This window comes from Meriones unguiculatus, chromosome 17 (assembly GCF_030254825.1).
Source record: "Meriones unguiculatus strain TT.TT164.6M chromosome 17, Bangor_MerUng_6.1, whole genome shotgun sequence".
NCBI lineage: Eukaryota > Metazoa > Chordata > Mammalia > Rodentia > Muridae > Meriones > Meriones unguiculatus.
Window position 1 is genome coordinate 33,033,409 of NC_083364.1, and position 11,973 is coordinate 33,045,381.

The window sequence follows — 11,973 nt, forward strand, 5'->3', positions numbered from 1 at the left end:
TTCCAGAAAACCATAGAGACTCCCTTTTTTTTGTGAAAATAAGGAACTGGGGAAAAAAATCAAAGCTACAATTCAAAGGAGGGAGATGATGCAGAAGAATGAGCAACACTCCACTTAAAACAGATGGACTGCAAGAAACAGACACATTAAGAAATGATTTTACACACACTCTAAATAAAACTCACAAGGGTGGTCTATCTCTAAAACTAACAGCAAACCCTGCTGTTGCATTGCTTGTTGGGAAAGGCATGAACAAATGTCTGTTCAGATAGGGCACCAATACCAGACCAAAGAAAAGACTTCACCCATGTCTAGCTTGGTGAGCAAGTGAATTAATATAGAATTCACTTGCAAGAACTTTGCTGGCTCAAAATAACCAGCATCAACAGAAAGCCCACAAAGCAAAGGCGATGACTCACAAAAGGGGCATCCATGGAGCTTCCTGCCCAATTGGAAGGCATCGTCGCAAGAGTCTCCTCTTCCTTGACAATTATTTAGTGCTTGTTTAACAGGGTAGGGCTGGGTGGATGGTAAGAGTCCTGCCATTTCCTGTGCTTTATGAACTTCCTAAGTCTTTTGAGCCTCCCTCCAGGAGAGAGTGTTCCAACTGTAGGAATGAGCTGTACAACATGCTCCAAAGAACTAACCACCTTATACTAAACAGAACTTACAGAGATATAAATTTCATTTCCAGGTGATAGCAGCAGTCACTCAGCGTGGGTCCTTCTCAACATTACAGTTCTGAAGTAGTAAAAGCAAATGTGAAAATGATTTTTTTAACCTCATTATAGTTTGGCACACTGTAGAGTCCAGAGATACATTTCCTTTCACAACTTTTTGACATTGTCCTGTTCTCAAAGTTAATATCTTTGACATATTAAAGCCTCATGCCAAAATGAAGAAAAAGTCATAAAGCACTAAAACCAAAAACAGTTCATAGATGTCTCTGAACAGGGCTGGGACAGAACTTCCCTACAGGTAACTTCTGTGGGAGTGGGGAAGTGGTGGGAACAGAGCAAGATTTGGGCTCTTCTTTTTAGGATATAGACAAAATTTCACAAAGGCCATGACCTCACAGTCTCATCTCTCTGCTTCCCAAGTGTCACTGGCTTATAGGTCATAAGACATTTTCCATTGCCTCCAAAGTCCTTCAAGCAACTTGAATAAGATTCCTCACTAACTGTAGAGCTCTTCCTGGGGTGGGTGAACTGGGTAAAAAAGACATTGTTCATGCCACTTACATCAGTGTTATGCAGGTAGTATCAAGTATAGTACTGTGATAATGAGGTTTCCTCTCATGGCATCACATATAGTACTGTAAGAACCAGGATTTCTCTTATACTACCAAATGTAGTATTATAAGAATCAAGATTTCTCTCACTAAACCACACAGAGTATCACAAGGATCACATAGTATGCACAGAATGAATGGAACAAATTTTTATATTTTTAATCTTTGATTTGTTTTCTATTGGTAAATATCTTATTTATAGTTACTATTGTTTGATGAAACACCATGACCAAAAACAATGTGGGGAAGGAAAGGACTTGTTTCACCCACACTTCCATATAACGGGTCATCAACAAAATCAGGAGCCTGGAGACAGGAGCTGATGCAGAGGCTGTGGAGGGATGCTGCTTACTGGCTTGCTCATCATGGTTTGCTCAGTCTGCTTTCTTTTTTTTTCTTTTTTAACTTTTATTAATTACATTTCATTCACTTTGTATCCCCCATAGGCTCCTCCCTCCTCCCCTCCCAATCCCACCTTTCCTCCCCTTTCTTCACTCATGCCCCTCCCCAAGTCCACTGATAGGGGAGGTCCTCCTCTCCTTCCTTCTGATCTTAGTCTATCAGATCTCATCAGGAGTGGCTGCATTGTTATCTTCTGTGGCCTGGTAAGGCTGCTCCCCCCTCAGGGGGAGGTGATCAAAGAGCAGGCCAATCAGTTTAAGTCAGAGGCAGTCCCTCTTCCCATTACTATGTAACCCACTTGGACACTGAACTGCCATGAGCTACATCTGTGCAGGGGTTCTAGGTTATCTCCATGCATGGTACTTGGTTGGAGTATGAGTCTCTGGAAAGACCCCTGTGTTCAAATTTTCTGGTTCTGTTGCTCTCCTTGTGGAGCTCCTGCCCTCTCCAGATCTTACTATTTCTGACTTCTTTCATAAGATTCCATGCACTCTGCCCAACAGTTGGCCATAAGTCTCAGCATCTGCTTTGATAGTCTGCAGGGCAGAGCCTTTCAGAGGCCCTCTGTGGCTGGTTCCTAACCTGTTTTCTGTTTTCTTCTTCTGATGTCCATCCTCTTTGCCTTTTGGGATGGAGATTGAGCATTTTAGCAAGAGTCCTCCCTCTTGATTAGTTTCTTTAGATGTACAGATTTTACTAGGTTTATCCTATATTATATGTCTAGATGAGTGAGTATATATCAGTTTGCTTTCTTGTAGAACCCAGGACTACTAGCCAAGGGGTGGGCACCACCCACAATAGACCGAGTTCTTCTCCGTCAATCGCTAAATGAGAAAATACCCTACAGACTTGCCTACAGCCAGATCTTATGGAGCCATTTTCTTGCAATTCCCTCTCCAGGTGACTTTAGAATGTGTCAAGTCTCTATGAATTAATTAATCAACAAACCTTTAATGAGTAGATTCAGTGAACCAAGCCTTGTTTATCCAATGAAGCAAGTCCAAGAGCACTTGAAAGTAGATGCAAAATGGGTAGTTCAAGAACTTGATCATACACTTAGGCCATGTGGTGCTGGGGAAAGCTGCAGCTGGGCCTTTGCCAGCACTGCCTTGTCTTGCACAACCCTGCAAATCTTTTAAGGCCAATGCAAATTTTGCTTTCTTCTAGAAATCATTAGGTGTTCTGTTCAAAGCAAATCTTGTTTTGTCTCTCTCATCCTCCAGGTTATATATAAACTCACCTTCACATGGCTTTTGCCATCTTATTTCTTATTTTTTATTTCTTACTGTGTGTGCATTGTTTGTGTGTCTGTCCATCACGTGTGCATGCTTGTCAAGTGTGTGTCAAGCAGAGGATAACCTAGTGGAGTTTGTTCTCTCCTTCAACCTTTCATTCTTGGAATGAAACTCAAGCCCTCAGGCTCCTGCAGTAAATGCCTTTACCCACTGAGCCATCTTGCCTGCCCCTGATTTTATATTTTTGACTAGCCAAGGCTGTTCTTAGCCATCATTGAATCCTCCGGTTTGGTCACTGTCAGGTTTTTTTTCCCCATGTAGCAAACACTGAATATTTGTTGAACCAAAATGAAGCTAATAACATTAATCAGATTAGTTCTTGAGCAGTTTTCACGGCTTCTGTGATGTAGACAGAAAAGGGGATAAATGCAATTAATTTCCAGTGAATAGTACTAATCTGGGGCAAGAAATTACTTGTTTGGACTTAAACAGAAGGAGTACGTGAGGGTTTTAACTTTAATATAATTGGACACAGAAAGGATTTTTTAATTTTTATTTTTTTGCATTATTTGTTGTCTGGAAGCTTGGAAAGAGGCAGACTTGGATTTATCCTGTAATGTTAATGAACATAGCTTTCCTTCCAGTTCATGATTGCCTGTGTTTTGGAAGAAAAGTAGGGGTTGCAGTACAGGAAGGCTGGTACACCAGAAACACATCTTGCAGAGATAGAAAATAGACTTGCTAGTACAGGTAGGAGCTGAGATAATAAAAGGCAAAGATGAAAGTAGGAGCTAAGCATGAGTAGGCCAGACTTCCCTGAGACAAGGGCCCCAGCACAGGCAGAAACAGCAGCAAGCCGCTGCAAGTTTATGAGAGCCCAGGCCCACTCAGAGGTGCATCTGAGTTGGCTGTGGCCCAGGAGGCTTGCCTCTCTGAGCCTGAATTTACAATGATATTTACTATAAGACTAGGAAAGACCCTAAATATTTAAGAAGACTTTAAATTAGTATTCTCAAATAAAAATAATTTCTGGAGACTAATAAGGTATAAAATGCATTAGAAGGAAGAGCTGAAGCGAAGAAGAAAGGTGATTTGGGTCCGCTGTGTGTGTCAAGGAGAAGAGATGAGGGTGTGTTACCATGGAAGGACAAGGGGCAGGAAACAAGACTCCATTTGTGGAAATGTGGACTTACCCTAGAAAGCGTTCTCATTCACAGCAGCTCATTCCACTCTGAGTTTCCTGTGGACTCAGTCTCTATTCATTATTACTGACTGTAATAATGAGCCCCAATTTCACATGCTCACCCTGGTTAGGGCCCTGCAGACAAACAGAAACGCAAAGATTTTTCTTCTTTGAAAAATTCTTTGTGATTTTAATTTTTCACACACTCATGAAATACAACTGAAAGGGCTGGTGATGAAGATAATTTGGTATTGTTATTCACTCTGGCGCCGACTTTGACAAGGCGTTCCTTTCAATGCAGAGTGTTTAGGTGCGAATGATTTCTTCAGTATTCTGCAATAGTTTCCACACAGTGGCTGGAGAACTGAATACTTCATGTGGGCCCTCGGCAAAGGTTTTTAATCTTTTGCACAGAAAAAAATGGCTTTATGGTATAAAATAATACCTGATGTCTTGGGACCTTCTAGTAACAGAGAAGGTATGCACTGACATTAACTCTGGCACAAAAAAAAAAAAAAAAAGGTAGTAAAACTTACAATACAGTCTATTACAATATAGTCTATTGTAAGTTTTACTCCTTTTTGTGACAGACAGAGTTAACTGCCTAAGAATATGTGAACTAGGGTGCACTTAAGGTAACACTATGGGGTGTGTTTCATTTTAACCTGTTCCTTAGGTTTTGTGGTTTTTTTTGTTTGTTTTCAAAAACAAAACAAAACAAAAGCTATCAAGATACATGAACAAAGAGGCTATTGAAGAGAACATTAAGAAACCTCAGATGCATTTCACTTGAAAATTAAGATTTTTAAAAAGGCATGCCGTTAAAATATGTGCTAGTCTATTGTGTTGAGAGGCAAAGATACTAGTTACTAACTCCAGAGCAGAAACAAACTTCAAAAGGAATTTTTATCCCACAATTTACTATCTACACAAAACAAAGGTTGGAGATTTGCATTTCCTAGGATACAAGTTGAACTGATATCCAGTCAATCGTGACCCTGGGAGTGTGTACAGAGCAGCTTTGCCACTGACAGCTGCTGTCTGGAAGCCCTAAGTTCCCCGCAGCAAATGGCCTCTGCACCCGCTCCTAGCTTCCTCTGCCTGGGTGGCTGATGGGTGATAGATCTCTGTAGCTCAGACAGGAACCAAGTCAGGCACCCCGGGAATTGGGCACGTTAATGGTCTAGAGTTCATTACTATTCACCTTCATTTCTCTATATTCCAAAGTCAATATGCTTTTTTTTTTTCCTCTTCCACAGAGAAAGATACAAGCTTGATTTGGATTAAAACTATTCTGTAAGCTATGAGAATTAGCATTTCTAGAACGTGTTCCTGAAGCCTGCCCTGATAATAACATTTCCCACTGATTAACAGTCTTAGATTTTGTTCCTTCTAGACCCAAGCAAAGCTTTTCCATTTATAAAAATGGTAGACATTTGAATAAATTTACTTTTTAAAATTTTTATTTTTTATATTAATTACAGTTTAGTCACTTTGTATCCCAGCTGTAGCCCTCTCACTCTTTCCCTCCCCATCCCATCCTCCCTCCCTAATCTCCTTTCATGCGCTCCCCAAGTCCACTGATAGAGGAGGTCCTCCTCCCTTTCCCTCTGACCCTAGCCTATCAGGTCTCATCAGGATTGGCTGCACTGTCTTCCTCTGTGGCCTGGTAAGGCTGCCCCTTCCCCTCAGGGGGAGGTGATCAAAGAACAGACCACTGAGCTCATGTCAGAGACAGCCCCTGTTCCCATTACTAGGCTACTCACTTGGACACTGAGGTGCCATGGGCTACATTCTGTGCAGGGGTTCTAGGTTATCTCCATTAGTGGTCCTTGGTTGGAGTATCAGTCTCAGAAAAAAACCCATGTGCCCAGAGTTTTTGGTTCTGTTGTTTTCCTTGTGGCTCTCCTGTCCTCTCCAGGTCTTTCTATCTCCACCTTCTCTCATTAGTTTCCCTGCACTCTGTCCAAAGTTTGGCTATGAGTCTCAGCATCTGCCTTGATACCGTGCTGGGCAAAGTCTTTCAGAGGCCCTCTGTGGTAGGCTCCTGTTCTGTAACCTGTTTTCTCCCTCTTCTGATGTCCATCCCATTTGCCTCTCTGAGTGAGGACTGATCATCTTCTTTTGATAGTACAGTTCTCCCCCATATTAAGTATTCGTGGTTTTGCTGAATGAACCAATTTAACTTGATTTTATCATCTTAAACTTTAGTTACTACATCACAAAGGACTCAGGTAATGCATACATTGTACACATCATTCTCACTTCACATTACACGGGCCTGTCAAAAAGCACATGGGCTGGAGAGATGGCTCAGCTATTAAAGGGTAGGCGCACAATAAACAAACAAAAACCAAAAACCAAAGAACAAACAGGCACATGCACACACATCATCAGGGAAGTCAGGTCTTTTTATTTTTTATGCCATCATGGGTTAGAAACTTGCTCAGTCAAGGATCTGTTCTTCCTCTGCACCTTCTGTGGTTCCCAGTTGGATCTAGAGGAGATTTGTCTCACAGGCAGGGCAGGCCATGGGCTGACATGAATTGTTGCTCACATGATATGTAGCCTACCTTCTCTCCTGAATTTTCCAAGTAACTGCTCTACCACAGAAACAGTGTTGGATTCCTTCCTTGACTCCATGCCAGGCATGAGACAAAGCACTTCAGGCCCACATGTCCTGGCTGGTGACTGAAACACAGCATTTCTTTCCTCTGAAGAACTTCCCAGCAAGTACAAATTCGGTAAGTTTTTACATCCTAGAGGCACAAAAATGTGGCTCCTCCATCCCTGCCCCCCCCCCACTATTCATGAAGGAAGATTCAGGAGGGAGCTCCTTGAGGGTGATCTTGTCCACATTCTTCATCCTGTCGCCTATCTGCCCTCCCCTGGCCAACGGTACAAATGCTATTACTAGAAAAGAGGTTGTCCTTCAAAATCTTTAATTGAATTGTCATGGTATCAGACTGCCTTCCTAAATATATGTTTGTACCCAGACAAATGTTACTCTCAGCCTTTGGCCGAGAAGCCTTTCTTTGCAGTGAATATCAGTGAATGCCAGAACCCATGGCTGGGCAAAGAAATGAAGATGTTAAGGGTAAGTTACTTGACATTTGAGCGCTCTGCCCTAAATAAGACACTTATACCACCCCTTCCAAGCCAGGGGACACTGGTGAGAAAGGTTAGGAAAGAATGCAAGAGCCACAGGATATGGAGGAAGAATACAAAATGTTCTGTTATTGGCACGACACAGTCAACGCAAACATGAACTGAGGTTACCAGCCCTGGACCTGCACAAGACCTGGGTGGATGTGAGGTCAATTGTCCCTCCCCCCCTCACTATGTACCAGTGCCTCCTGATAGATTCTAAGGGACAAGGAGTTGTTGCTTCAGGTTGTATAGTTTCTGGTGAGCTCACCAACCTCCAATGGATATGGCACGGACACACAACCATCCTGATTTTAAAACTCAGTGAGTCACAAAACAAAGTAAGCCGACACAAATATGGGAGAAGGATTTAGAAGGTGCTGAAGGGGATGACAGAAATGGGAACTAAGAGAAGTTGCTGATTATTAGACAACGTTATGTAGTATGAAATTATCAGTGGACAAGCTAAATAAGCAGAACCTTCAACTGGAAGCTAGTTGTACCAACCATCAACTTCCAAATCACAGTTGTTAATTTTGTGTGTGGAATGTCTACTGAATACCCACTGCTTGGAGGCTGAGGCCCCAACCCTGGGCTCTATTGGAAAGCTTTGAAACTGTTAAGGCAAGGGACCCAATGAAAGGAAGGTGAAGTCGCTAGTGGCAAGACCTTGCAGATGACAGGCAAGCCTTGTCAGCCCCCTTTGTACCTGTTTTTAGTCCTTGGCTGACACGAAGTGAGGAGATCCTTTGCTTGCGGTCTTGGCTAGGTGGATATACCAGTGACCGCAGGCACAAACCAACAAAGCCGATGACCACAGACTGAAACCTCCAAACTCTGAGCCAAAGCGAACCTGTCCTCCTTAGGAGTTTATTAGCTCGGGTATTTTGTCACAGTGTTGGGAAACGGACACAAGAGTTCTCAATTCTCTCTACAAATTATAGTTTTTAAGAAGATGGGAGCAGCCAGCTGCGCTGGTGCGTGCCTATAATCCCATAACTCTGGGAGGCAGATGTGAGTTCGAAGCCAGCGTGGGTCTTCAAAGTGAATCCAGGACAGGAGGGATACACAGAGAAACCCTGTCTCAGGAAAAATAAAAAATAAAAAATGTGGGAGCCAGGTTAAAAAAATAGTTCGGCTTGACTGTAATGGTTACAGTGTGGTCACTTTCAAATTCCACACACCACACATACATCCTTAGCCCCTTACAAGAACCTTCATTTCTCAGAATTTTGGCGCCTGTATCTATCGATTTTGTCAAATTCTTTTCCATCCATCACAGAGGCTGACATGCTTAGGGGCTCAAATGAGGAAGGTCATGGAGGAGAAATGATGCCAATTAGTAAAATCAACGGTATTTTCTGACCCCAGTTGAGGCTCATGATGGAAGTAGACAGATTACCAGTAAAGGCACTGAGGGAAGCAAAGAAGCCCATGGGATCCATCTGAATGTTTAAGAAGGAAACGTCTCCATTGTTTGGGTGATAAGTTCTAGCTATACTTTGGTCTGATTAGGACAAAGTAAGTATTAATTTGGGGTCTTTAATTATGTTACCCACTTAAAAATGCCACTTATGGAAGCTTGTGATCCAGGCCCTTGAGTAATATTCTTACAGGATACCAGAGCAGACTTTACCTAAGGAATGGCAGAAAGGCTGTTTGCATGAAGAGACATCATAAATCCACTCAGTGCTAATAGCATGCAATGAAAACTCCTTTCAGAAGAGAGATTTTGCACACAAAGAGCCCCAAGGGAAGAGATGGCACTGGAAACATCCATCAAGTAAGGAAAGGGTGTTTAGAAAATTGCTCTTCTGACTCCATCCATCATGCTATCAGAGGCCGCTGAGCTAATCCATTTACCACCACTGAGCTCAAGCTGAAGACAAACGCAGAAGGACGCCATGGGGAGGGTTTTCAGCAAGGCTTCTGTAGGGGCTAATGTGGATGCTGGTGATGTGCTCCTACCACTAAGGAGTGCTGAGTGAGTGCAGCCGCACACCAGCATGCAGCTGCCTGCAGTTTTTCAAATATGAGTCATCTTTTGGCTCTTCGGTCTAAAAAAGCATTCCCCCCCCCTTTCCTCGTGACATTAAGCTCAAGCTATGAGTACATGCCGCAGCCCCACCCCTGCCTCTTCAATGGCATTTTAACTTGCTATGCACCTGTGACTTCAAAACAAAATGAAATCTCAGGTCTCTGAATGTCACTGTAGTTTATAAACTCCCCATAAAAGAAAAGTGCTAATTAGAGATGCTACAGTGCTTATAGAAAAAAAAGTCATAATATTACTTTCTTAGCAGTTCTAATTTCCCAAAGGAAGAAAAGCACAAGCTAAAATAAAAATAATTTCTTTATTTTTATAGCCCTTCTCTCTTTTTATGTTTCTTTCCATTTCACTTGATTCGCTTATATGCACGTTCTGAAAGTGAACCATTCCCATACCTTATTAAATGACTCTTTTTTTTTTTTAACATTGAATGGACTGAATCTTCTTTCAGAATGAATAAATCCTTGGGGGGGGGTGAGGATGTATGAAATACAAAATGGGAACAATTTTAGGCTCCATATGCTCTAGTCGTTTCCAAGGTGTTCCAGTCATGTATGACGCTGAGAGGAAGAAGCTATGTAGTGAGGCGTGATTCCAAATGCACAGCTGCTTGGGAGGGCAAACTGACTGTCTTATGGCACAGCATTGGGTAGGGTCATTGTGGGGGCTAGAATGATGACTCAGTGACGTAGAGCATTTGAAATTTTTGTGGAGCATCCTGGTACCCACAAGGTACCAGACATCTCACAGCTGTCTATGTGACCTTCTGGTTTCCTCAGGCACTGCAAACACAGGGTAGGCATATGTACATGCTGACAAACACACACACACACACACACACACACACACACACAAATAAACCTTTTAAAAAAGAGAGGTTACATTCTACAGAGGACAGATCGACTTTGTTTTCAATCTTTTGAAGAAACCTACACACTCATAAAGTTTCCCTGTAACGATGATCTGAACGTGTGATGTTAATATTACTATTTTCATTCTTCTGAATGGGGGCCTGCTTATGACACAAAATATTATGCAGATATGATGCTTAAATTGTATTACTTGGTAGATGAAATTATTGTAAGGGTCATATGCCTGTAGTACTAAATTCCTGTATAATAATCTGCCATTTGTGTTGACATTATCCTCTCTACGTGTTTGGGGTTAAAGCATCTGTGTATGTGGGTCGGGCTGGTTTACAGACTCATATGTCATCCTGTTATATGAGGTTGCAAATCTCAGGACATGCAACATGAGCATCTATTCACCCCATGTAGGGAATCAGTTTAAGACCAAAGGAACTATTTTACCAAAGCCCAACTTGGCAAACTGATGACTTACTGGTATCATTCAAAGGGGTGTGGGTGAGGAGTTACTTACAAAGCATGGGTGACTGAGAGAGGGCTACATCACTGAAAAGCCCACCCCAGCCTGGGTGACACCTTAGGAAAGATGCAACCCTAGAACCTTCTTGTAGGCAGCTTAGCTGGTGACAAAATATTGTGACATTAGAAAGCGGTGACAGTTGTACCACTTTGTGCATGTTCTAGAAACGACTGACTTATACGCATAAAAATGTTAAACTTTTAATATATGTTGTAGCTGATTTAACTCAAATGGAGAAAGAATAGTGTGCAAGAAGAGAGGAAAAAAATGTTCACAAATGCTACTCAGAGAAGAGTGACCGGAAAATAAACTGTGTTAGTGACAGGGAGAAAAGCCTGATGTACATCCAACGGAAGAACAGGAATGATAGAAGAAGGCCAAGATATAAGCCATGCGTGCACAAAGTCTTCAAATATGCATTTTTTTTCTCATTTCGGTAAACTGAACGGATATGAATAGTAAATTAATAAAACAGAAATCTGAAAGAAAAAAAAGTATTTTTGAACATAAAGACAGAAAGAAAATAGGTTTCTCCCACCTGGAGAAGGAAAAAAAAAAGATATTTCTAGAATGGATGAACATTGAAATGGTGAATAGTTCCTTAAGCCAGCCAAGTGAAAACAGAAAAGAGTACGTCCAGTTCATTGAGAAAATAGGTACTGATCCAGAATTGTGTGTTTGCTTAAGAATGCTTTCTAATGTGCCAATAACCAGCCTGTAACAGGCTGTACTGTAGACAGTTTATGGTGTAAGAGAAAATAATGAGGAGAAAACAGATGAAATGATGAGTTATTTTAAACAGAACTCAACAATAAAAACTAATAAATAGTAATGATGCCTAATTGGTGGCGTATTTTAAGGCAGAATCAAAATTTGATACAATGTGGCATAGAGGCTGGGAGACAAGAGGTTGGTCAGACAAGTTGTGGGAGGGCCAGAATTACCCATAACTGACAGAAAGGATGAGTAGCATTACAGTGAGCACCAACAGAATAAAAATGGAAAGCATCAGAAGATGTAAGTTAAACAAACAAACAAACAAACAAACAAACAGAGTGAAAACCCCAAGCCTCTGCATCAGCTAATTAACCATACTAGAATCTAGTGTCATAAAACAGCAATCAGTTACCACTTAAATTTGGCCTAGAGTCAGCTGCTCTTGGATGGAAGGGCTTATGCAAGGCCTGCTGAGCATACAATGGCCTTGTCCAGGAAGGCTGATCTTTTGCTCCATCCATGAAGGAGGGAGCACCTCACCCTCAAAGTCAGCAGCTTGTTC